Consider the following 5,229-nt stretch of genomic DNA (forward strand, 5'->3'; position numbering starts at 1 on the left):
ATTCTTTTAAAGAAGGGGAGGTGATACATGCACAACACGTCATAACTCTAAATAAGATGGGGTAACTCTTCTACTTTGCCCAATCACATTAAGACAGGCCAAACTTCTTAAAGAAAAACTTTAGACGGCAAGCCTTCATCACTAAGAACTTACATGCCCACATAAAGACTAATGATTTCAAGGAGGGAAATCCACATCAACTTGGATCACCACATCACAAGTAGAAACTGATTCCGGACCAAATTACAAGAATCAAAAAGATAATCTGGAAATTATGTTCAACTCCATTAAATGAGATCCATATTGTAAAGTTACCCATTGCTTAACTAATAAAACATAGAATAACTTCCACTTTTAGGATTTCAGTTATTTAGACAATTACAAGTGTTTATTTTATTTTATTTTATTAGGATAAGGGTAAAGAGGTAATTGTTTATAATGATAAAACTCTAATAGCTTATCAAAGCCCATGGCCACCTATCACCTTTCTTATCACAAGCTTGGCCGCCTATCACCTTGCTTATCAAGCCTAACCGCCTATCACCTTCAAGAAGACTTATCCTAGTCATCCATCTCATCCTACAAGCTAAAAAACTCAACCATGCTTTCAAACTCATTATTTTAATCACCGCCGTTGGATCAATCACTACATCAAGGTCTTAAATTGTTGTCTCTCATCCATTGATATCATGATAGTTTTTATTTGTTATTTTATTCTTATTTTAGTACTTAGTCATGATACAACAAGGACTAATTCAAATCTATATAAAAGATGTTCCTCCCACCATTATAAAGACATCTTTTCTTGAATATAATACAATGAGAGTTCGTTTTTGCAAGTATTGATTACTTGTTCCTTCAAAGCTTCTTTCCATTGATTTCTTTTCAAGTTCTTTGCGAGAGAGATCTTTATACTTCGATTTGCCTATTCATTGCAATTAAGAGGGCTTGTTAGAGTTGGTTATAGAGTTTGCCTAGTTAATTGTAACTAGGAGAGTTCGTAAGAAAATTATCCATCAACTATCATCACAAACATCATCATCTTTATCTTCCACAATCCTTAACTCTATCTCCCCTTCCATAATTCAAGTTTGTGTTAACCCTTTTCTTATCGGGGGAAATTTCAGTTTCACTTTTTCCTTTGATTCATTTATCTTTTTCCAATTCCGTTTACATATTCATTATCATTATTTTATCGCCTTTCTAACACACATTTACTTGTCTCATTCCGTGTCAGGAACGATTTTGCCAAAAATCCTAATTTGGCTAAGTTATTCATATCCTATTACATTCATTCATTTCTTTATTTATCATTATCTTTATATTACCTTGTTTTTCTGTATCTTAATCTTTTGTTTGTCTCAATTTCCAACCACACTCATTCATAAAATATCCCCTTTACCGCAACCTAATCTCTCTCTTCCTTCTAGTTCTTTGATCGAGTCTAAAACTTTCTAGATTTGATTCCTCAACAATGATAAACATCCTCTTCTCGCTTCCGTTCTGTCAAACATTTAAGGCCCGATGTGGATTCCTCTTTAAAGTTTTGCTTCGAATTAAGTGTTAAATCGTAGTTCGAGCGAGTCACCACCAATCCTTTTTAGGGTGTGATTGGATCACCCATAAATGAATCATTACTTTAATAAAATTAAAATAAAAAATTAAAAAAAACGGCGGGATTAGAACAACACCCTTTCGGTATCTAGTCGGTTATGTGGTTGTCTTAAAAATGGAAAGATCCTGAATTCAAATTAATGACCCCTTAAAATAATTCCACTTACATCTTAAAAATAAAAATTAATTAGTAAATGTTCAAAATATTATGGATATAAAAGAAATCATGATAGGATAAATGGATAAAAGGAATTCACTCACGTATCATAAAAACCAGAAAAAAAAAGAGCAAATTATTAGTAAGAAATAGTAAATAAATAAAAATAATAAATCAATTAGAAATAAATAAATATCAAAGTTAGGATGAGTAAATAAAAAGTTAACCTGGTGAAATTAAATGCTAGATTTGGGGATTTTACAGTATGAGAGAATTCTTTTGTTCCCTTTTACAGTATGAGAGAGTATGTTCCATTTATATACAGTATAGAGAGCATCAATCCCAAAGATTTGGGGATTTTACATTTGACTCTTAGGTGCGTTTGGTTCACGGAATGTAAGATTACCAGTGGGAATAAAAGATTACCAGGGAATAGGATTACTGGGAATGTTGTATTTTGTGTTTGGTTGGTTTAGCAGGAATGTAAGATTACCGTGTTTGGTTAAAGGAATAAAAGATTATTGGAATGTATAGTTGACCAAATTGTTCTTATTATATATTTTGTATAATATACAAATTGTAAAATATTTATATTTTCTTTAAAATTTAAATTCATAATATTTATATATTTTTTACAAAATTAAAAAGAGAAATAACCTCAGACCAAAATTCCTTATAATATACGATTTTGACCAACTTTTTTTCGATTTGCCAAATGACCAACAAAATCGCAATGTCTCTAAATGGAAACGCGATCTCAGTATCGCAAATCATTTCTAGATTCGCAACGCGCGATTTTGACAATCGCATTGCGATTTTCCAAATTCGCGTTGCGATTTTAGAAAATAGCAATACGAATATGTAAATCGCAACGCGATTCTGACTATCGCAACGCGATAATACATAATCGCAACGCGATTCTGACTATCACGTTGCGATAATACAAAATCACAATGCGATTTTCAAAGCGCCATTAGTATCGCAACGGTATTTTATTTTCAATTCCAACACGAATATTAACATTCTGTAATCACAACTCTTAACCTAAACCTAAATCACAACTCAGTCCCATCTTCATTCTCACTCTCTACGGCGACATCCGTCCCCATCTTCGATGAAATCCGTCCCCACCTCCGGCGAAATCCGTCTATCTCCATCTCTCAGAGCACCCTCACAATCATTGACGATCAGAAATGGAAAATCAACCAATCAACCACCGAGGGTTAGTTTTTTAAATTATTTTTATTTGAAATTTTTGCATTATTATTAGGTTTTTCATATTGAAATTGATGATAAGTTTACTGGTAATTTCAATAATATTAACCATTTCACTTAGATTGCTTATTAAATTCATTCGATTGCTGCCAATACTGCTAAACTGTTAGTCTTTAACCCTGTAAAGTTAGTATTTGTCTTTGTTTTGTCTTTTGGTTGAAGTAATGAATTCATTCAAGTTTCAATTTTAGACAATGACTATTTGAAACCGAGGATCGCAACGATAGTCAATTCGCGTTGCGATAGTCATTTTCGTGTTGCAATTTTCATTTCGCGTTGCGATTATCTCGTTGCGATAGTCAAATTCGCGTTGGCGATAGTCATTTTCATGTTGCGATTTTCATTTTTGTTGCGATTTTAAGTTTCAGAAACTATTATTCTTCTGCAAATTGAAACTTGAATGAATTGCATTACTTCAACCCAAAAACAAGACAAATACGAAATTCACAGTGTTGCAAATTTAAGTTTGAAGAATAAACTACTACTACTCTTTATGTTTATTATTGTTTTTGGTATATCTTCACAGTGTAGTTTTTAATCTAACTTGGTATGTTTATTGTTTTTGTAGAACTTTTTTTTGGCTCAATTGACCTTAAGGAATAAAATAAGCCTAGTCACTACAATTGCGTCGAAGCTTTCACCTGTACGAAGAAAATTGTTTGAGGATACTTGCTTCGGGCCATGGTTGAAATTATAACATCCGGGTGGAGATGCTATGTTGACCCATTTGTGGCTTCAGACCATGACTAGAGATCTACCCGAGAGTATAAACGTGGTAATGAAGAGATATGGTTTCATTTTCCACCGGCGTATACGTATTTTGGGCGGGAGGAGTTTTGCTTAATCACTGGTCTACGCTTCAGACATGATGAGGTAGGTCGATACACAGTTATATACCCGCCCATCATGGTTATCCCGGGTTTTTCCTGAGCTGTCAATGGAGAAGCCGAATTTAAACGTCGACGACTTGACGAGATTATTGAATAAGAAAGAGGTTTTACTCAGATGGATGACGTCGATGTTGTCCGAGTATGCCTTTTAGTACTTTTCATGCCACTTTTTAGGCAGAGAGGCCAGACAACCTATTCCTAATGACCTAATATTATTGGTAGAGGACCTAAATGCATGGAACGTTTCCGTGGGGTTCGTATCTATGAAAAGCTACCTGGAATAAGTTGTCGTCTGCCTTTGATGACCGCAAAAGTTTGCGTGGCGATGGTTCAAATACACTTGTCAGGCTTTATTTGGGCCTTAAGGTAAGAATTTCTATATGTTTCCAAAATTATAATAATTATTTAACAATTACTAATGTTTGTGTATTATATTGTTTTTGTAGATTTGGATATTTGAGGCTTTTCCGACATGCAGACATATGCATTAAAAACTTCAAATGATATTCCTAGAGCTATTTCCTGGAAGAGGAAACAGCGGCTGTTGATTTGGGAAGAGTTACTACGGTATATGACAATAAATGATGTAAGTTAACAAAACTACCATATATAACAGTTATTACTAGTACACGTTTAACTTTGTTTGAGCTTTTATATTGTTAGGAGGTCAACACTCATTACAGAGGCTGACACCCACGGAGGCTGAGCTTGCCACTGATTAGTGGCAAGCTAGGGATGAGTTAGGGAGTTACGTGATGAGGTCAATGTCTTGCGTGAGGAGGTCGGTACTTTACGCGATGACAATGGTGCATGGCGTGAGAGGAATCACTTTACGTGGTGAGGTAGCGTTATGTGAGATGGAACGAGGTAAGTTTAAGATTTTTCATATTTAACTTGATTTACTCGTAATTTCACTTAGATTAACCATTTCACTTAGATTGCTTAGTAAATTCATTCGGTTACTTCCAATACTGCTAAACAGTTCTAAAATAACCCTGTGAAGTTAGTATTTGTCTTTTGGTTGAAGTAATGCAATCCATACAAGTTTCAATTTGCAGAAGAAGAATAGTCGCAACACGAAACTTAAAAATCGCAACGTGAAAATGACTATCGCAACGCGGAAAGGACTATCGCAATGCGAATTGACTATCGCAACGGATAATCGTAATGCGAAATAAAAATCGCAACGTGAAAATCGCAATGCGAAAATGAAAATCGCAACATGAATTTAGTTTCACGTTGCGATTTTGGTTTCGCATTGCGATTTTTATTTCGCATTGCGATTATCCCGTT

The sequence above is a fragment of the Hibiscus syriacus genome, unplaced genomic scaffold, assembly GCF_006381635.1.
Source record: "Hibiscus syriacus cultivar Baekdansim isolate YM2019G1 unplaced genomic scaffold, ASM638163v2 tig00111338_pilon, whole genome shotgun sequence".
Taxonomy (NCBI): Eukaryota; Viridiplantae; Streptophyta; class Magnoliopsida; order Malvales; family Malvaceae; genus Hibiscus; species Hibiscus syriacus.